This window comes from Suncus etruscus, chromosome 8 (genome assembly GCF_024139225.1).
Source record: "Suncus etruscus isolate mSunEtr1 chromosome 8, mSunEtr1.pri.cur, whole genome shotgun sequence".
Taxonomy (NCBI): domain Eukaryota; kingdom Metazoa; phylum Chordata; class Mammalia; order Eulipotyphla; family Soricidae; genus Suncus; species Suncus etruscus.
Window position 1 is genome coordinate 86824178 of NC_064855.1, and position 23958 is coordinate 86848135.

General features: G+C 33.2%; 1 non-coding gene across 1 annotated transcript; it reads right to left on the minus strand.

The window, feature by feature from the left end:
* Positions 1-11653: 11653 nt before the first annotated feature.
* On the minus strand, positions 11654-11715 carry LOC126017207 (U7 small nuclear RNA). Its single transcript, XR_007498849.1, has one exon. It is a non-coding gene; the product is annotated as a U7 small nuclear RNA (small nuclear RNA).
* Positions 11716-23958: the final 12243 nt, after the last annotated feature.

Here is a 23958-nt window from a genome sequence, read left to right on the forward strand (position 1 = left end):
TATTCAACATAGCACTGGAAGTACTTGCTATAGAGATTAGGCAAGAAAAAGATATCAAGGGAATCCAGATAGGAAAGGAAGAAGGCAAGCTCTTTTTTTTAAAATAAGAAATCACTCATATTTTGATTTTTTCAAGCAGTATGTGCTTCTTACTCAGGACTTTGAATATTTTCCCTAGAGATTGCAAGTAAGATTAGAAGGAAAAATATGAGATGGTATGCTGCAATTCAATTTCACCAACACACTGATCCAATACATCACATCGATAAGCACATGAAGGGTTTGTGCCGTAAAGGTAGCATGTAAATCCATATTTGAAGATGATAATCTAATCCATAACATTTTGCAATCATTAAATTTTTTTTAATTTTCCATTTTTCCAATTTATTAATAGTTGCTTATGGCATTTATAAGTTACAACGAAGAGAATAAAGAACTTCATAGCTTGTGGACATTGCAAAGCAACAGAGTCCACAGTATTATTTTACTATAGAGTAATTAACATTTTAGAAAATGTTTAAAAGCAATTGAAACAAAGAACATAAGCACTAATTTTCAGTAGGAAGCTTGCCATGGAGGGTAGGGAGAAGTGATCAGAGAAGATATGGAAGGAGACACTAAGGTAATGGTGAACAAAAGAAGTCATTCTGGAGTATGAAGGATTTTTGATAGGTAGTAATGTGATATGCATGAAACTCTATGAATAATAATAGTATAATCTACAGTGTTCTAAGGAAATAAAAAATTTCCAGAAAGTCTGGAGTGAGTTGGGGAGGGCATGAGAATGAAACTAGGTGAGAGTGAAACTAGATACAAAGATGGAGGGAACTGGACATTGGTGAAGGGATTGGTATTGGAACATTAAATGCATATAACAATAATGAGTAAATTAATATCTAGGTAGAAATTTACATGCCACGCTACAGGTACATATTTTATTTCTATCATTCACTAATTATTTCATTATATGTGACCTAACTTTATAGTATGCATGATTCCAACAAAGAATTAAGATAGTTTAATTACTATTTTATTATAGTTCAGAGTTGAGACCATTCATTCAGTTCTAATAATTAATAGGTAAAACACATAAAGGTGATAAATGATAATCAGTAAATTATAGTATTTAAAGTATCTTAATGATATTAAACATTGCAAGTTAGCTTACATTATTAGTAAGCACTATAACACATATAACTTTATTATTTGTTATTGGGATATTTGTAAAAAAATATAGGTGGTGAAAATTCCTAATATAAAATTATTGAAAAACATATTATAAAATTTCTCAAAAAAGCTGTTTAAATGAAACAAATTGTATTTTTGTGTTTAATTGTAAAATGATTTGAAATTTTATCTTGCTATGCTCTAATATTAAGTAGAATTTTTGCTCACTTTTCAAATTTCAAAAAGTGTGACTAGAGATAGATTTAACATGACACTATTAGACAAATTAATAATAAATATCCAAATTTAGGTCCTATTATTAATTAAATAATGAGAAATGATAGACTTACATTAACTCTTCAATGTCTTTTCTAATATATTTCACATAAATACAAAGTTATATATTTAAATTACTCAGATAAAAATAAATAAATTACTCAATTATCTTTAAATCAATAAGTTATATATATATAATTCTAGAACTTTTCAGGGTAAATTGTTTATTTTTAGGCTTTAAATTTCACAATCATACAAATCATCCTGGTGCATAGTATGTACTGCTTAGTGTTTTGTCACTATCATCATAAAAACACAAATGTAAATAAAAGAATTTAGACTACAAAGCAGTAAATTTATGGAACTTTGACTCATTAATTTATCTACTATGACACACAAATCACGACTCACTGTGAATAAGGCAAATATTCATTTCCAATTTTGAATCCTAATTTTTTTTGTTTTTGTTTTTGTTTTTTTGGGTCACACCCGGAAGTACTCAGGGGTTACTCCTGGCTGTCTGTGCAGAAATAGCTCCTAGCAGGCACGGGGGACCATATGGGACACCGGGATTCGAAGCAACCACCTTTGGTCCTGGATTGGCTGCTTGCAAGGCAAACGCCGCTGTGCTATCTCTCCGGGCCCTGAATCCTAATTTTTTATAAAGGTATATGTTTTGGTTGTTTAAATCTTTGACAATGAAAGATGCAGAAGAAACATCCTTGAAGAAACTTTGACATTTAGACTAGATCTTCATGCCAATTTTTATTTTCAGTTGAGTATTTATGTTTAAATATTAAAGCTTCTCTCTCTATTACCTGATAATTAAATGTTAAAAGTAAAGTTAACACACTAATTCAGCCATAAGAGTGAAAAACACTGCATAAGCTCAGTTACATGAATTTTCTAAAATCATACCCTCATAATTAGGAAATAGAATAGTAGACATCTGGCCTGAGAAGGAAATTGTGGTAGTAGATTGTATAAAGTTCCTTATACAAAATCAAAGACTTCTATATTTCCAGGGTTCAATACTGAGGCGGAAAGAGAAGGAGGAAAGAGGAGGTAAATAAATCAGGGAAGATAGTAAGAGGGAAAAGAGAAAGGGAGGAGAGGAGAGAAGTCAATTTTAACAAAGATGGCCAACATAAATGTGTGAGTAGTAATTTCATTATCACCACAATCATTTAGAGGCTCCTTAAATGAGTAGAGAAAATAAAACGCATTTTAGTTGCAATCAACATTTCACTATTTGTAAGTAATGGTAAGAATTTGCCATTAATTATTAGATATTATATTGGCAGTTTTTTTAAATACACATGGTGAAATAAAAGATCCTAATTTCTAGATCATAGAACTGTACAAAGTTACATATAAGTTAAAGCCAGGTACAACAGGCTAGTCAGAGAAAGTTTACTCAGATTTTCAAATAGACCTTCATTTTCAGATATGACAAATCAAGTATGTCAGTAAAAGAAAGTTTATGTTTTCCCTGGATTTCAAAATCATTCTTTTCTGTAAATGAAATGTTTAAACTTTAAACTTACTTATGTCATATTGTAAAATGAACATCAATGCAAAACATTTGAAATCTAATATAATAGGTCCTTATATTTTTTTAGAATAATTAATAACTTACCATTATATTAAGACTATATCCAAACTTAGTTTCTATCAAATAACATATAAACCGGGGCCGGAGAGATAGCATGGAGGTAAGGCGTTTGCCTTTCATGCAGGAGGTCATCGGTTCAAATCCTGGCGTCCCATATGGTCCCCTGTGCCTGCCAGGAGCAATTTCTGAGCCTGGAGCAAGGAATAACCCCTGAGCACTGCCGGGTGTGACCCAAAAACCACACAAAAAAAAAAATAACATATAAACCATATTGTGTGCCTAACCAACTGGTTTTACAGACTAAAGTTAAGTGTGCTCATTTAGTCAATCGTAAATCAATTTATTTGACCTTATATTACATGTTTAATACATAACAGTAATGTGTGGTTCAAATAAACAAAATAACACAATTAAATTTTGAAAAGAAACATGTAAAATATATTATTAGCATATTTATTCATCCATATGGATTATGACTAAATCAGAAAATATGATAGCTGTAGTCAATTTCACAATGCACATGATTGTAAATGTTTTGCTGCTGTTGAAGGCTTTCAATAGTTAAAACTTTCTAGAGACTAATTTGTTGCCCTTATATATTCCTCTAGAAACCTATTCCAGAATTCTTGTTATTTCCTATATTTAGCAATTTGGTGAGATAAATGGTTATTCCAATTTTAGTACTGCTTCTGCTGTCATAACTGTCTGCTCAGATTTCTATTTATCAGCTGAGGAAGAAAAGGTAAGAGAAAAATTCCCCTGCAGCCTATTCTTTTACTATCTTTCAAAGAAAAAAAAAGATACAAATAGCCACAAGTAGAAGGAACTTAACACTAGGAAAAATATTGGAAAAAAATAATAAGTAAGTAATGCAGAAACAAGATTCAAACGAACTCTATCTCCACTTGTCAATCTGCTGTCTTTGCTGTTAAAAGAGCAGATTTTTGAAAAACAAATGTAGAAAATCTAACATCACTCAACAACTTTTCTGCATAATATCTCTTATTACTTAGACACAACATGAAGCTAAGACAAATGATGCATTGAACTGTATTTTGAAATATTTTAATATAATTGCTTGAAGCATTTTAATAATAAAAAGATACAAACTCTTTGCAGGAGAAAACTGTAAGGTGATTCATATAGGAGAAATTCCAGTAATAAATAATTTGAGGTGCAAAGTGCCAAAACAATTCTGAGAAGAGCACTTAATAAGGTGGGTATAGAAGAACATTTGATTTTGAAGTACCAGAGCCAATAAATGGGAATGTTTTTAAATAGTCAAATATTTATATATGATGTATGTATGTATCATATATAAGGTATATATAAGGTCAAACTATAAATCAGTTAAGTCCATTATATAACCCTAAAGAAGTTATGTAATTACTGTAACTTGTCTCTTTAACATATATATTACTTATGTCTAATATTCTATACATATTTATGGTAAAGTAGATAGCCTAAAATAAGTCAGGAACAATTTCTGAGCGCATAGCCAGGAGCAAACCCTGAGCGTCACAGGGTGTGCCCCCCCCAAAAAAAAAAACAAAACAAAACAAAACAAAATACTTGGTAGTTACTATGAGAATCATAATATAGATATGTGTAAATTTATATTCAATTAAAATTAACAAAATTGAATACCAAAAAATATAGATATGATATCAAGAAATGTTACCTATAAGATACTGATGATCACACTCAAAAAAAACATATATTAATGAAAATGAGGTTCAGAAATATAGTACATCAGGTAAGGCAGCTAACATCCACATTACCAAATCAGATTCTATCCCCATCATCATATATGAAACCATGAGTACTGGCAGGTGTGATCTATGAGCACAGAGCCAGGAATAACCCTGAGAACTGATTGGTATAGTCCTAAAACTAAAGATACACATAAAGATTAGAATTAATATATTTTCAATAAAATGTGATTTTTGTGGGGAATTAGATAGTACAACAGGTAGGGTTTTAGCCTTGCAAACAGTATACCTGGACTCAATTCCAGGCACCCTATGTGTTGCCCAATCTCTTTCAGGTGTGATTTTGAGTGCAGTTAGATGTCTATGTATGTGTGTAATTTTTGTGTCTCTTTAAATCACAGGTCAGTCATTCTCTTCCTTTCTCTAGCTGTTTTACAAGAAAATTATACTTATTATAAAGTCTTCCAGTTGAGAGATATTCCATTTTTATCCCCAAATGTATGTGTATTAGATACTCATACAGTAACCGTAATATTCATGTACTTACTCATTTGAGATTAGTCAATCCAAAGGAACATTTTCAAAAATAGTAAAAATGTAAAAATTTACTGAAGCAGTTTTAAAAGATGTTTAATAATTGCATATTATTGGTTCAAAATGATAATTAATATAATGAATGAATCTATAATCATCCTTTACAGTATCACTTTTTTCAAAAAGTACCTTTTATAATTTTTTTTGCTTTTCTAATGATTTTATTTGGACAAAAATTTATAATTTAGTATTTTCTAAGTTTTCTAACTTATATAGTGATACTATAATAGATTGGTTTTTAATTCTACTTAAGAGTAAAATAAAATGCTCCAAAGAATGATATTTACCAATATAAAGTGGATAAGTTCCATTCTGATTTGTATATTTAAATATAATATTGTGTTCTTTAACCGCTCCATTGGTCAGTATGTGTTGCAGTGGCACGTTGACACCAATGAGAATAAAACATTCTAAAATCTACATTTCTATTTTCAAATATTTCAGTGAGTCAGTTAAATTATTTTTATCCTCTACCAGCCACTGCATATCTTTTCTGCAACATTCTTTTACTGTAAAATTTTTTATTTAAAATATAATTTGTTTTGAAAAATCTAAAACTGTTTTTATAGAATAGATTTACTCTAAATGTCTATCTAAAGAGAGTATCTTAAAAAAAAACTCAATGAACTGCACCACCAGCAGCTATAAAACAATACACAGTTAATTGGGCCACTAGGGGTTCAAGCTTCTGATGTTGGCCACAGAACTACATAGACAAAGAACAAAGTTTTCCTTAGATGCTTGAACTCAGGGCATGCCAATTTTGAGTTTTGAACACTGCCTTTCTCACAAAAGGCATCATGGGTCTCTTTCTTTCACTGATTCAATAGAAATACTGACAGGAATGGAGATTTGTTTTTCTTTCCTTTAACCTACTAAAAGTAAGAGGTAGATTTCACAACTGTTACAAATGAACATAGAGACTTATGAAACTAAGAATTACTGTGACTGAGAAAACTACAAAAAAATATTTGGATTACTCTGTTTTATCTCGATTCTTTTGTTATCTGAATGTCACTGATATGAACCTTGCTTTTTTCCTAATGAAGAGTGTTGCATTACACAGTCATTCGTATTCCTTCAAGTTATTCATAACTTTACCCTGATCTAAGTTATATACTAATTTGATATCAACTTCAATTTTTTAAAAAAAATATATCAAGCTGGAGTCTAGGTTGCTTGTTTAATACAGACAGTTAGGCAGTAGTTATGTCTCTAAGCACCTCCAGAAGTGATTCCTAAGTACAGATCTAGGATTAAACCTTAAGCAGAGCTGGTATAGCTCCTAAAAATAATTAAAATACCATATCGTGTCTTATACTTAATACATTATAAATATATGTGCATACATATTTGTGGAGAATTCTTATGTATTAAAATGGTTATTTTATAAATATGGAATCAGTAGTTTTTATAGGATACTGGTAATCAAAATTATATATTCACGGATTGGTTAATTAGCTATTCAACAAAAGATAGCGATGGTTTTTATACCGAGTCTCTTAAAAACTGAAGTGTTTAATGCATATTGCAAATTTTAAGTATATTTTGATAATCTCATAGAATAATGATAATTGATTTTTATTCAATGAGCATACTAAATGCTATATACCTGTATGGTATATAATAATAAAAGTTATTCAAAACCTTGAGTTTACTCATGATTGTATCGTATGGCTTTATTATGGAAGCAAATATAAACAATAACACCCACACCAAATGTTATATATCTGAACCACTTGTGGAAAAGCTACAAATTATCAAATAAGTAAGTTTTTATTAGACCTTGAATATTTCAAAGGAATAGATTGCATGCTTTGCAGGAGAAACAAAGACCATCATTTTCACCAGATGGTCCTCTAAATACTGAGTGAGAAGTAACCCCCAAAAGTGAACTAGGAGTAGGACCTGATCACTACTGGGTATGCCGAAACAAGACAAAACAAACAAAATTTATAATAGTTTTCTTTGAGCTAAGACAATTACTTTAGTCAAAAACCTAAGAATTATTACTATAGATTATGAATAAGCATTGCATCTGCTTCATCGTCAGATGATACAGTTCAGTTAATAAGACTGACAATAGGGGGCAAGAAAGATATTACAATAGATAGGTCTTTTGCCTTGCGAAAGGCCCATCCAGCTTCTATCTTGGGCAATTCATATGGTCCCCGAATTCTGTCAGAAGTGATTCCTGAGCTCAAGAGCCAGGAGTAACTCCAGAGCTCCAGCATGTGTGTGTGCCAAAACAAACAAACAAACAAACAAACAAACAAAGGCTGACAATAAAAATATATGAACCACAGAAGACAGATTAAAATGACACTAAGGGAACAGAACTTCTAGAACCACAAAGAAAGACTTCACCATAAGTTCCATCCTTGACCTGTACAGAGACTGAGATCTCTAGATACAGAGACCTGACTTGACCACCCAGGACGGAGATGAAGTCTCCCATACACCACAAAAGCACCAACGGGAGAGAAAATGAACTAGAAAGGACCCTATAGTTAATCCCATGACAATATACTCCAAGGATGGAGAAATCCTGTATCTTTTAGGCCAAGGGAATTCTTTTTTGAATGACCCCAATGTTTACTGTGCCTATGCAGGAGGGGAAAAATAAATAAATACATATATAAAATAAAGAGACAAAAAGCACAAAATAATCTTTTTTTAATCTATCTAGTTTTAGTCGATTTCTTTGAATTGGTGTGGATATTGAACTAGTTGTCCCCATTTTTAATTATTTATTTTTTCTTTCTTCTTTTCTCTTCTTCCGTTTTGTGCTCTGTCATGTTATTTTATAATAGGACCATGGCAAGTATGTGGTGCCTATCTTTATTGCTATAGTGCTCACTGTATATTTCATTTGATACTTCTTTTTATACTGTTGTGGTGTTTCACCTTTTCCCCCTTCGTCTCCCGAACCTAAGATGAAAGCCTCTAGAAGGACTCCACCCATTTTCGGCATATTTGATTAGTACCCCATCTTATTACTTTTCTCTTCTTCAAACAAAACCGCATAACTTTAACTATCTGGTCCCGCCTCCAATTAGAGGGGGGATATAATGGAGGTACCATGACCAAACAGCTGTAAGGTCACTAAGTAGTATGCTAGACACAGAGGGGACACTCATTCTAGCAGCCCGGGGGTGGGGGGTGAGGGTGGAGGCTATGGGAGGTAGGACGGAACAGGGGTGGAGGGAGGACAATTAGGTGGTGGGAATTCCCCTGATTCAACCTTAATATGTACCTAAAATATTACTGAGAATAAAAATTATAGATTAAAAATATATGAAGTTTATAAAACTGCATTGGTAATTTTAGAAACAAAAAACAGTATGAATATGTTTACTATGAATATGTTTAGGATTATATATTGTCATGCGGGCTGCACAATTCAAGTTTATCAGTTGACTATAGATCTAATTTATAAATAGGTTAGCTGTGGAACTGTGTAGAAGGATATTAGTCAGAATAGGTAATATTATCCTTATGAATAAAGGAGTCAAATCAGATAAATTGTTGGGACTTTGATAAATATACCCAGAGAAGATTTGAGGCAAAAACAGTTTTAGAATAAGACCAATATATGAGTCTTTAAAATCTCACTAGGTCGGGGCCGGGCGGTGGCGCTGGAGGTAAGGTAAGCCTTACCTGCGCTAGCCTAGGAGACGGACCGCGGTTCGATCCCCCGGCGTCCCATATGGTCCCCCAAGCCAGGAGCGACTTCTGACCGCATAGCCAGGAGTAACCCCTGAGCGTCACCGGGTGTGGCCCAAAAACCAAAAAAAAAAAAAAAAAAACTTAAAAAAAAAAAATCTCAATAGGTCGAGGAAAGTGTAGCAGAGAAATAGCCTAGTTTAAGCCCAAATGCTACAGGATGCTTTTATATTTTTTGATGCTTATATATTTTTAAAGTACATATCTGCACTGTTTGCTATTCACTGGTGGCTAAATAACCCAAAATATGTATTCTCTACATAACATATAATCATTTATATAGATGGTCTTAGATGAAGTAAGCTTTAATCAGGTTTAAATAGTATTTTTCAATTTCTTGACATGAAACTCAAAAGGTGATTTATATTCATGACAGAAGAATTTCAAGAATGGGTAGAAAGTGTTATCACCCTTACTACTTTCATACACAGCAAATATATCTTTTGTTTTGTTTTTGGTTTCGGTTTTTTTGGGGGGGGGATTTTTGGGCCACACCCAGTGACCCTCAGGGTTACTCCTGGCTATGCGCTCAGAAATCACTCCTGGCTTGGGGGACCAAATGGGACTTTGGGTTGGAACCCAGGTCTTTCCTGGGTCAGCTCCTTCAATGCAAATTTTCTACCTACCACTGTGCTATCGCTCCAGCCCCAATAGCAAATGTATCTTAAGCTAGGATAGCAAAAAATACTGCTGCTGAGTTATTGTTGTATACAAATTATAACCCTTCCCCAAATAAAGAATTTGTTACCCATTTAATAGTTATGATAGAAAAATAGTTTTTAATACATTAAAGTAATATTCATTTATATTATTAATAATAAATATTAAAAATTAATATTAGGGGTCGGAGCAGTGGCACAAGCTGTTGTGTAGGGTGTTTGACTTGCACACGCTAACCTAGGACTGACTGTGATTTGATTCCCCAGAGTCCCGTATGATCCCCCAAGCCAGGAGAGATTTCTGAGCGCACAGCCAGGAGTAAACCAGAGCATTGCAGGGTGTGGCCCCAAAACAAAAAAAATAAAAGAATTAAAATTATTTATTCCAAGTCACAGAAGTACATTGTTTCTAGAATGTGCCTTTTCATTCAATTCAAGATTATTATTTTGATACTAACTTTATCAATAAATTTTTTTAGAGCTATTTCTCAAGAATATTTCAGAAAATACATATAAAACCAGATGTAGAAAATAAATTTCAAGAAAAATTTGCCAAAAGACAAAACTATTAACAAATTTTAGTTTATATGTTGACATAAATTATAAAAGGTTAACTGAAACCAAATAAATTTCTTATAACCAAAATTTAATTATAGAATTTTATTTAATCTTGTTTCCTATTTTTTGTTTGTTTGTTTTTACTTTGGGGACTCACTCGGAGGTGCTCTTGGGTTACTCTGACAGTATTGGGGGACCACTCTGACAGGATTGCAAAGAAAAGTAGCTGGGTAGGCTGTGTCAAGGAAACTGTTCATCACTCCTGAACTTACTATAGTTTCTTAATATCATTATCTCTAGTAAAAAAATTTTTTTTGCTGATTTTGGTCCACACCCAGCAACACTCAGGGGTTTACTCTTGGCTCTGTGCTCAGAAATAGCTCCTGGCTTGGGAGACCATATTGGATGCTAAGGATCGAATCTGCATCCATCCTGGGTTAGCCAAGTACAAGGCAAATGTTCTACCACTGTGCTACAACTCTGGTCCCTAGTAAAAATATTTTGATTATACATATAATCTTGAATTTGTGTTCTTAAAAGTATCAATACATGCATATCTATAAAATAAATTTTCTCTTGCTCTTGTAAAATATACCCATTTTTTTAAATTCTGTTACCAAATCATTTGTATAAGTTCATATTTTTTCAATATAATGACTTATTTCCTGGTTACTTTAAATGATTATCTGAAGAAACCTGTATTCTGTGTGTAATAATTCCAGAGAAAAGCTTTGTGAGTTATTTAAATATTTTATTTTGCTTTGTTTTTATTTCTTTAAACATATTCAGGTGTACTGAGGACTTCATGATGAGAGATCTTTCTGGTTGTTCTGGGAGGCCATATGGGGGTTGAGATTAAACTTGAGTCTGCTTTGTGCAAGGTAAGTACTTTAGTTGATCTGCTATATTTCTAGCCCATTTATATATTTTATTATGATTTTCTATTTAGTAGCAGCAACGTAACAGAACATTTTGAAATTGGGCCTCATTAGACATATTTTTGAGCCTTATAATATAGTACAGATGTCAACACACTTGATTTATTTTGCTCATGCTGACCACTGTTCAATGTTCAACACTGCTTGTGAATCCCTAAGCACTGCAAGAAATGATTCCTGAGTACAAAACTAGGAATAGCCCCTTAGTTCTCATGGGTGTGGGCCAATAAACAAAAACTAAAAATTATATGCTATTATTTCTGACTTTTAGATAACATTATGATGATATTATGTTGCAATTAATTCAAATCCAGTTTCAAAGTATGCAAAGTTATTTTCACACTATATCACAACCCATAATTTAATTTTCAAAAGATTTTAAGATTTTGTAAAATTCTTTTTTTGGGGGGGGGGGTTCCGGTGGAGACCAGAAGGCCTCCTGGACAAATTCTAAAAGAGCTATAACACTGTAAAATTCCTAATGAAGTATTTTCTATCACTGCATACTATGAATTTTAGTTCTGCCAATTTCTCTTTAAATATCAACAATGGCATTTTAATCTATCTGACTGCATTTTTGTTATGCAGATATTGCAGCAATGTAAAAATTTGTGATTGTAATTGTATCTGATTTCTGGCTGCAAATTCACACACTTGCATAAAATTTCCAATGAGACATGTATACAAGTAAATAAGAACATAAGATAGAATAGAATGAATTAAACAACATGATGTGCTGGTCATAATGAATCATTATTGAAAATTAAACCACCAGATAGAGTGTAATTTTCAAATTTCATCAAGCTCTTATAGTGCAGTGCTATGTAGTGCATCATTCCGATATTTTGCTATGAAGATCTGTGGAATGCTAAAAATAGTTTCTACCTGATTGATTTTTTAAGATCCATCAGTGAAGTAAATCATCTTTCTAAATTACTACAAGACTGATTATATATAAATGAGTATTTTCTGGTCATACTGAATACATATGAGCTAGTGTCAGTAAGGTTAGTTGATTTACTATATTAAAAGAAGTTCATACTGATTGATTAGTTAAAAATCATTTTTCTGAGTCTCCATTTTTAATGGTCTCTTCTTTGAAAGTACTGGTTGTTACATTACTAATATAATCCATGAATATATGGTATTGAATTGTTAAATGTAATAGAATTAAATACTAGTATTCTTGAAAGTTGAAATATTGAGCCAAAAGCATAATTGCTATAAAGCTTTGAATATCAATTTAGAAAATCTAATAGGCCTCCAAATTAATTCAAAGGAAATATTCCTACTACAGAAAGACCATGCATGTCTATATATCCATATCTTTTTCATTCAGTAAAGAATTTAGAAATTGGTTTTAAATTCTCTATAAAGTTATCAGTTTATTTTAAGAGCTTGTTCTGTTCAGGGGCCACAGTGAGAACATAGAGGATAGGGCTTTTTTCTTGCTTCTGGCCAGCCTGGGTTTGGTCTTCAGTATCTTATGTGGTTCCCTGAAGCTGTGATGAGTATGATATATATATATATATATGTATGTATGTATATAAATACATAAACATATATACATATATTTTGGTTATACCCAGTGGCAGTCAGGGGTACTCCTGGCTCTATGCTCAGAAATAGTTCCTGGCAGGCTCTGGGTACCATATGGGATGCCAGGAATCAAAACCAGGTCAGTCTAGGTAGGCCACTTGCAAGGCAAAAACTATGCTCTGTGCTATCACTCTTGCTTTGCTATGAGTAATTTTTAAGCACAGAACCAGGAGTACCCCTTGAAGACCACCACATGTTGCCAAAAACAAAACACAAAAGAGAGCTCTCTGTGTTCTCTATCTCTCTCTCTATCTCTGTCTTGCTGTCTCTCTTACAATCTCACTATCTCTCTTACTCTCTCACTATTTCTCTTTTCCTCTATCTTTTCTACACACAGAAACTTATAGGGAAAGCTTATTTAATGTCTACAGTTAAATTATTTAGGTTACCGAAGATCAGTTTTTAGACTCCAGTATAATTCAATGTATATGCTGCTTAAGAAACCTACCAAGGCTCTTTTTGGTTCCACATCTCAAATGAAATATAATTCTAAGAAAAATATCCAGCCAAGTCTTACATAAAAGTATTGAATCACTTTTTGCTGCTGATTAGGCCACTATCTGGAGTTTTCTAAAGAAAAGAGGTGATGTTGGGCCACCCTGCAACAGTCAGCACTCCTGGTTCTATCTATCTATAATAATAACTTTGAATAGTACTCTAGAAAACAAATGTGATAATGGCGATGAAAACAGGGTCAGTCACATTCAGAGCAATCAACTTAATCCCTGTACTTCCTGTCAGGTGTTTTATATATTGTCGTTTGTACAGAATGATTTTGCATGTTTTAAATATTTATTGACAAAATCCCAGTTACCCCATTCTATTTAAAACAAAACCTCTCATTTAAAGTTCTAATATGTTGTCATAATCATTGGGAAACTTATCTCAGCCTATGATGTGACCATTTCCATGTTTCATCTCAGAAAAAGGGAAAGCTCGTGAATATTTGAATAGAAAAATTAGAGTCCCAGGAACCAACTAAATTCACAATGGTCATTTCCTCTAAAATTCAGGTCACTTTAATTCACAAAGTATGCGCTTTTATTTTCTTTCCTAAAAATATTTTTTTTCCATGTATGTGGAGGTGATGTGGGTATTTTTGCTGAGAAAGAAAATTTAAAAAGAGAAGTTATAAATTAAAAATATTAGGAGAGTCAGGAAAAAATACCTGCAAGCAATCAGTAAGTTGAAGTAATCACTCATAGCACATGGATTGACACACTGCCTACTCAGGCTCTTGAACTGTTGGGTCCAGTAGGTGGAGAATTTCAGGAAAGGGCCAAAGTCTTCTGTTCTTTGTATGAGCCTTCCCCTTAATAAATAAAATCAAAATTATATTTGTTTTGGCCCAGAGTATAAACAGTATGAACATTTCTCAAATAAACCCAATGAATGCCGGGTTATGCATTATTTTTAAAATATATATATTTATACTTAAATATATGTATATGCTAGAAAATTAGCAGCAATTTATTATGGATAGTTAAAAAAGTCTGATTTATTAGTTTACAGTTTCATCACAGTTTGCAATTTTTCTTTTAACGTCAAATGTCCTCTCTAAAGTCCTTATAATAACTAGAATGTAACCAGTTTTCCTCAAGAACTTTCTAATGAAGGACAGATCAAGTAAAGTTCTGAAATTTTACTGAATTCTCATGGCAGTTTCAGAAGATAGTCAAGGTCCTGTCGGCATTTTCTCTCATCTTCATACTGTTTTTCTTGTCTTTTAAATTGCCTTAAGAGAAGAAAAAACAAACTGGGTACTTTTGTAAACACTGGAAAATGAATTAAACTGAGGAACCACATATTTAGAAATCCTCCATCTTTCATAATGAGCTGCAAATAAACCTATTCAACCTTTATCCCAGAGGAAGTTTCTCTTTATTAAACTGATCAGCAAATAATTCGGTCTTCTTTGAATGGTTTGTTTTTACTCAACCAAGGATAATTTTGTTTGCATTCAGCAACCCAGAATGTGTGTTTTCCACTGTCATTAATACTAAGGCTGCAGAAATATGAAATATCCATGGAGAATTGTTTGCCAGTATTCCTGGGGAATGGCAGAAATAGATCCAGAAATTCAATTCTAATTTTTACTAAATTTTACTACATTTTCCAAATCATTATAGTCTTTTAGACTTTTCTAAACTCGTTACTTTGCATAAGAATTTCCATATATATGCATGTATATATATATGTGTGTGTGTGTGTGTGTGTGTGTGTGTGTGTGTGTGTTGTGGAGGGATTAAATAAAATCACTAGAACAGCTTTTCACTTCAATAGCAATATAAATTGAGACTTAATCATTAGTTGTTTGATTTCATCACCATAGAAATTTATAATGCAAATTATACATTTAAGGAAAACAATTATACATATAAAGTAATTTTTGTTGAATTGTATTAACAGGCAAAGGGCTTTTTTTTTTTTTTTGTGGTTTTTGGGTCACACCCGGCAGTGCTCAGGGGTTATTCCTGGCTCCAGGCTCAGAAATTGCTCCTGGCAGGCACGGGAGGACCATATATGGGACGCCGGGATTCGAACCGATGACCTCCTGCATGAGAGGCAAACGCCTTACCTCCATGCTATCTCTCCGGCCCCAAGGCAAAGGGCTTTTGAAAAAAAAAAAAACTCTGCTGCTGTGTGGACCTGATTTTTACTTGAAATGGCACAGTGTAGAACCTTTTATGCAAAATAGTTTTTACAGTTCAGCCATGCAATTGTCCAACTTGTCTAACAGAATAAAGGTGGGTTTTTTTAGCCTCTTTCTTTCAGTTCAAATCTGGTTGAGATAATTTAGAAAATTAATTGTCTTCTGAATTCTTAGAAATTTCTAAATGTTTTGTTTGAAATAATAGAAGCTACAAGGAAACGAAGAGATCAATTTGTTTATAAAACAAACAAGAAATGCTTCTTGTTATTGCTTTAAATGTGTGATTTGTAGAAGTTGGCTTTACCATTTCATTCTTTTGTTTAGTTTCTCATATCATTAAAACATCTAATAATCATGAAAATCTATTCTTTTTCTCTTTCTCTCTAAAATTTCCCTTGGGTTAAGAGATGAAGGTTCTCTTGACTCAGTGACCAAGGGTTTTTCATGAGAGTTTTGCCTTAGAGAATGTATTTTTACTGAATGTTATTAAAATGCATACCCCTTTTCAGGCCTAAAAAATGAAGAAAAAATACTTGTTTTTACTTACTACGATGTATTTATTAATATAGAAATTTTGTGAAATCCATTATAAATATTCTATTGGAAACAAAATAGAGACTATTAATGATATAAAATAGTTTATCTTGATAGTATAACTGAGTTTATAATTGATAATATAAAATAAGTTATAACAATATGGAGCAAAAATTTATATTCTGGGATTTTGTTAACTCAAAGATTTAAAATCAGGATAATAATTAGAAGAAATATAAATAAAGAATGCAAAGGGGTAGAAAATTAAAATTATGATTAACAGGCAGATGAGAGTTGAATTCATAAGCAATATAAAATTAAAGCTACATAATTGTTTCATTAGAGATAAAATGTGTTCTGCAAATGTTTAATATGATAAATAATGTATAATATACCATAATAAAATAATATAAACACTCTCACCAGGTATCTTAATCATTTAAAAAATCTATCACTCATCCATAGAAATGTATTTTACTTAACACTAATTAAAATTTTAAACCCCAGAACATTATATTAAAGTGCAGTTAACTGAATGTGCAAAGAAAACTGGGTTTAAATGAAAATGAGGAATTATTAAACTGATGTTTATTCTTAAGTAATTTTCAAGAAAAAATGATCTTGCAGCACCATACTGCTACTTCCATCTTCTACTACATGGTAACAAATATATTATAAGCTCTTTCTCAGTATTAGAGGAAGAATCCACTCTAACAAAATTGCATTAGGAAAAGAGGGCCAGTGATGCATTGTAGAAGGTGACGTGTGCTTGCATATTTCAAACTCAAGCACTGCCCCACTAGTTGAGTGGGGTAAAAATAAAAATATCAGTTCTGAGCCCTGGGCCCACAACAAAGTGTGGGTTGTCTGGTACACTGCAACCGAACATTACCTTACAAACATATATACCATCTCTGATTCTAAAATATGTGACCTTCTGGAACATCACACTTTTGAAACATCACAACTAAAAGAAAGAAAATAAGAAAGAAAACTAAAAGTAGTACAGTTTCTAGAATTGTAGCCAAACTGGTTTTAGAAGGGTTTTCATTATGGTGAAATAAATTTGTGGACACAAAGAAAATTAATAAGATGCTTATATTTCTGCTGCTTCAGTGAAAAGAAAAATGTTTCCCATAAAACATTTATTTTCAATTGAAAGCCATAAAGTATCCATTTGTTTTACTGTGCTATAGAACTAATACAACATGAAGCTTCAGAGTAGATAAAGATAGATGAGCGAAGTTGTGAGCACACTAGGAAAGTTATGCTGACAGATTGATATACAAGAATCATATATTTTGGTTGACAAATGTGTTTTGTAACTGCATTTTTTATCTTGTAGGCTTTATTTCTCATCTACCCATTTTCCAAATGTGATTGTAAAAGGCCACACTCAATCTTCCTGGATAAATGATATGTATGAGTCAGTTTACTCAAAGTGAAATCATATGAGATGGGCTATGTTTAGTCTACACTTAGCTTATACAGATGACATTGACTGTTAGCTAAATGCAAGTTACTCTGCTATCTCCCCATCCATCTGTTTCCTTCCTGGAAATTAGGACATATGTAAATGTATTTATATCTCTTCAACAGTGAGAACTTTAATTTCAGTAAATATGAACTGTCAGTCAACATTCGACAAGAACTGGGTTATGAATAGAAGATAAGCATAAGGCTAAGAAAAGGAAATATTTTATCTTAAATTTAGGAAAGGAAAAGGAATGAGGATACAGAATTGTATAAAACAGGTTTAAGGCATTCAATTAAAGTATGTAAAAATAACTGATATATACAGTATATAATTCAATGAAGCAATGGGACAGATAATCAGAAACTACTTAGGAGATAGTTATAGTTTTATGTTTAAAAATAGTTTATTTGTAATGATAGATGATAAAATATAAGTGCTTGTCTAAGAATTGACACACCACATAACATGAAAATATACCATTTTTTAATTGTTAAATGACTTTTCTCCAATATAGATTGTATTTTAGTACATACATATCAATTATATTTAACATTGAAAATATAAATGTTATGAATTTAAAGTTCAATTTATAATTCCATTTAGATTAATGCTAATGACAACAAATTTCAATTATCTCTACCTGTCGATTAAATAATTGCATTGTGAAATACAGACTTTACTAAAACAGTGTTTCTATCTACATATCTTACCTAAGCTACTCCATATCATTAAATAAGTTCATCTACTACTCATGGAAAATTATTTAAAAGTGAAACTTCCTTGGGTATAGGACAATGGTCACGAGCCACATGTGGCTCTATACGTTTTTTTAATACGGCTCTTCTGTGTGCCGGGCAGCCCTATGTGCAGCCCCAGCCTCCACACGGTTCTGATCAGAACCAAGACCAATGTTCACATTAGTGTTAGTGACTTTGTCAGTCATTGTCAGGATGCAATTTTCTCTACATTGTATGGCAAATTTTACAGAATTTAATGTTATCAATAAATAATATTGTTCTAAAGTTTTTGTTTTATTAGTTGTATTATTTGTATCCTCCCATGTGGATACTTGCATGCAGAATAATCTCAATAAAATCTTCTTGAAACTAAAATCAGTGTACCATCCTATGTATTTTTGGTTTTAAAAATGTGGCACCACTCATTCTAGCAGTCCCATGGGTGAGGGTAAGGGATATGGGAGGCAGGATGGGAAAGGGGGTGGAGGGAGGACAATTCGGTAATGGGAATTCCCCTGATTCAATGTTAATATGTACCTCAAATATTACTGTGAAAGATATGTAAGCCACTATGATTAAAATAAAAATTATATTAAAAATGTGGCTCTCCATAGGCCCCCTGGGCTGACCAGGGGACTGAGATCCCCCCATGCCAGACTGGTCTTCAGGACCACCCCTGGTAAACCGGGCCCTTGGGGGAGGGTGGAGGTGAGAAATTCCTCTCCTATGCATACACAAACTACAGAGGCAGGGGCTGCACCCAGAAGACTCCACAGGCCAGTTCTGCTGTTTCTCTTCAGCTGGTATGTTGGGGGCTCTAGGCAGGACAGCTAGCCATAGGACCCCTGGGCTGACCACTTAGTCCAGGGGACTGAGATTTCCCCCCACGCCAGACTGGTCTTCATGGCCTGGTAAATCGGGCCCTGGGGGGAGGGTGAGCAAGAGAAATTTCTCTGCTATGCATACTGGACCCCATTCAGGAGTTCTTTTCTTACTAGTATTCATTTTCAAAAGAGCATGGGGGCATATACTTTTTAACAACACCCAAAATTATTCTTAATTCTTGACTGTTTCTAGAAAAAAATATGGAATTCCCTAGATTTGGAGGATAATATTCAAATAGGTCTCTAAAATCAGTGTATATATAGACGTGGCTTTCTATACAGTGGTTCTCTCTGACTGCCAAGCCTAATCCATAAACAATTCATCTATACAATGTATTTAGCCCCTCTGATATATTTCTCCTCCCCCACACCAGAACCTCTTCTACTCCCTCATCTCCCAATCCAGACTTGTTATCTTCCCCTTAATTAACCCTGTTTACCCTCAATTCTTTTTTTTATGTTTTATTTAAACACCTTGATTACTTACATGATTGTGTTTGGGTTTCAATGATGTAAAGAACACCACCCATCACCAGTGCAACATTCCCATCACCAATGTCCCAAATCTCCCTCCTCCCCACACAACCCCCGCCTGTACTCTAGACAGGCTTTCCATTTTCCTCATGCATTCTCATTATTAGGACAGTTCAAAATGTAGTTATTTCTCCAACTAAACTCATCACTCATTGTGGTGAGTTTCCTGAGGTGAGCTGTAACTTCCAGCTCTTTTCTCTTTTGTGTCTGAAAATTATTATTACAAGAATGTCTTTCATTTTTCTTAAAACACATAGATGAGTGAGACCATTCTGCTTTTTTCTCTCTCTCTCTGACTTATTTCACTCAGCATAATAGATTCCATTAGGCATCAAGACTGACCTCCTGCCCTAACAGATTCTCCCCTATTGCACAGCCCTACAATGCTCATTATTACTCCTTAATTCTCTCACCCCCAACCATCAGTACCCCACATTTACCCTTTTTAACTTCAGTACTACACAGTCCTAATCACAGACCAAAGTTGTGCATTGGATTTAAGAACCCCCAACTATTTCAAAAGACATAAAATGGACACAAATGTCTTTTTAATATTTTATGTGTATTTTCTTTAACAGCTATAATACTTTCTAAATATTCTTTTACCTTGATGATTCTACCCACTGTTTATCTTGTCTTCTCTTTGTGAGCTGTTCAATAAGGAATTTTGGTGGAAGAATCCCTCAGTTTAATGCTTATGATTGAACCATGTCATAGGGATTTTTGGACTTGTTCTTTTGGCCCCCATATGCACTGATAATGCCACGTGGCATTGTTCCTTGTTTGCATAGGCACATTAAAATAGGAAAATACTTTACATACAAATAAGTTCTTATCTAATAGAAATTGGAACACACAAATCTCGTAGTGCAATGAGACCTTATGCCCTGAACATTTATATAATGACCTGGCACAGGCCTCAGAAGAATGGGCATCCTCCATTCATTCACCCCTGAACCAGGGAAGCTATCTATGAAACATTCAAGGTTTTTTATAACAACACCTAGAAGCAATCCTCTACCAGGGAAGACCCTATCACTGCTCTGACATCGACCTGCTCAAAAGATACTTCCCTTAACACTAAGAGGACTTGACAACAACAACGACCTGCTTACAGGACAGGGTTCTCTGCATTGCCCTTTAATGGTGAGGTGAAACAAGAGGATGCTCTGCACCATCCTGACTGCAATGTAGGATATACAGATTCCAGGATCTTTAATACAGAAACATGATACCAACAACAGAGACTGTGTAAAAAATGAAAGTATTGGCACTACAGACAATGACCTGGATTGGACATCCTAGTTTGCCTGGAGCCTACAGTTGGTCTTATGCCAGGAAACCTCAGGGGTAGGGTCTCCTTGTATTTAGGCCAAGGCTTTTCCTTTCCATGTCCCTCATATTTTGGTGAGCCAATGCAAATAATAATTGCCATTCTAACACCATTTTTACAGTGCTCCTTTGACTCAAATCCTTAAAAAAAAACAACCCACTTAAACTTTTGAGGTTAACTTAAACTAATATGCATGTGCATGGAAATGTAAAAAAGTACTTTGCCTTCAATGTTTAAGGAGTTACATAAGTTTTATGGCTTTAGATTGCTTTGTGTGCTGCTAAGAAGTATTATGTACTACAATCTGGGGACTTGAGGGACAAAGTAATTTATACATGGGTTCTGTTTTTATTTTTCTTAATGTTCTTTGACTGAAAGTTCAAAGTTAAGATATCAGCAATGGGACTACTGAGAGTTTTGTTTATGGGTGATTGTCCTTTCACTGTAACTTTACCTTGTCCTCTCTCTTTGCATCTTTGTTCCCATAATTAAAAATAAAAAATTAATAAAAATATGGCTCTCAAAATAAATTTAATCTTGGTTTGACAAGATTTGGCCTAGTTGTAAAAAAAAAGGTTGCCCACCACTGGTATAGGAAACTAGTACAGAGTGTAGGATACTTACCTTCCATGAAGCTAGCTGAGGTTTAACCCTTGAATTACATATGGCCTCAAGTTCTCCTAGTCATGAACTTGGGGACATACCAAAACAAATAGCAAAACAAAAAAGTAAAAGAAACCTTCTGTTCTTTGACAAGTAGTATGTATTGCAAATATAAATTAGCATTTAAATCTACATGTACATTATGTTATATGTGCTGGATTTAAAGATGAGAGCTATTGAGTTATATTTTATATATAAATATAACTATTGAGCTATATTTTTAAACTCATTTTATTTTCAAAGATATCAATTCAAAAATATTTTATACTAATTAATAGTCATGCCCAGGGATAGGTCATGTCAATATGCTAGACTTACACAGTCTTAAGGAAGAAGGCTATGGAAAAATGCATGTTTCCAGATGAAGAGAAGATTCTACTTCTCCAAATAAGAGCTACTTTATTTTTTTAAAGAAAGCTTAATCATAAGTATAAACCAATAACAGGTATCTGCAAGAAAGTAAAACATTGTGCTGCAAGTCAATCCCTGAAGAGGTTGACAGATGGAGGGATGGAGGATGAGGTCTTTCCCCTCCAGCTCAGAGCATGCGTCTGCCACCTTGTTCAGCCGGTGGTTCTGATGTGAAACGGCGGGTAAACAGCTCGCAAACAGTCAAGCTTGTGGAAATATTAGCTTTATTCAGTGGACAAGACTGAAGTCCAAAGTCTCAGCATCAGTTTAGCCAAAAGCCCCTTGCCTTCCACAGACTCTTGTTTTTATCCCCCAGAATCAGGTACCACTCAATGATGGGATCAGATACCACCCAATGGTGGAAGCAGAATCAGGTAACACCCTAGGGTTGGGGCAGAATGCCAGGTCACACCCTAGGGTAGGGCACAATCACGATCAGGGTAGGGTCAGAAACATAATAATCCCATTGAAGTGTTTACATACACAACAATTACCTCATTTATTTTTAGTAAACAAACAATATTGTCTACAATTATTAAAGGAAAAACTAGTCAATAATAAAAGAGTGGCTTGGGAGAACATATGGGACACTGGGGATCAAACCCAAGTCTGTCCTGGGTCAGCCACATGCAATGCAAAGGCCCTACAGCTATGCTATCACTTTAGGCCCCAACAGTTGATTCTTATTTTTACCAATATTAGCTATATATGAAACATTTATTATCAAATTATATCAAAGATAACCAAATTATTATATCACAATATTACAACTTTTGGAAATGAGATACTTTATTTATGAGGGATTAGTTAACCTATTATATCATTCTACCTCGAAAGTTTTACAACATTCTTTTAAAGATAAAAATACTTATTTTTCTGTTATTTAAAAAATATCATTATTCAGAATGAATAGTGTAATTCATTCATAGTCATGCTAATAAAATAAAATCAATGCTTTCTCATTTTGAAATAATAGCATGTCTTATTACTTGTAATATTTTGATATTTTATATACACTGATCTGGAACATTTTTCTTTTTAATTTTCTTTTCTTTAAGGAAATTATTATGAGAATGTAAAGAATACACAAAGAAAGTGAACACATATTCAAATTTGTGATATCTTGAAAAATCATTTAATCTTTCTTCAGTTCACTTCTCTTCTATATAAAGTATTGATTCTAAAAATAACTATCCTGAATAATTGTGAGGGCTAAATCCCAAACTTCTTATATAATTTACAATGTACCTTTTTTAGCACTCAGAATATCACATTTTTATGGGTTAAAATATTTGAAATAAATAATATAAGACAATAATGCTATTACTATTAAGATCATGACACTATAAAGTAGCATATATTATCTGATGCTTCACGAAAATATGTAACATTATTCTGAATTAATAATAAAAATTACTTTCTGAATCTTCTGATATAAGATACCACTAATTTAAATGAGTAGAAATGACAAAAAAAATCATCAGATTCATAGGGATACAATCATCACATCTCAAACACCAAAATTTGAAAAACTCTGAAGTACTACTAACTTCTTTAACAGATATGGCAGGAAGAACTGATGATGAAAAAAAAATTGACATCATTTAATTTGCGACTCAAGTTGTTCTTATTTTGATACAAACCTATTTGTTTATCTTTGCTTGTTTGCTTGGCAATGATGCTGAATTATCGAGATATCTCTGGTAGACAGTCCTCTGCTTAGAGACTGGAGCAATAGTACAGTGGGTAAGGTGCTTGTCTTGCACATAACTAACCCAGATTCAAACATTGACACTCCATTTGTTACCTAAGTAAAGCCAAGAATGGCTGTCTAACGGTAGAGCCAGAAGCAAGCCCTGGCCATGGCTAGGTGTGGCCCCCAAACAAA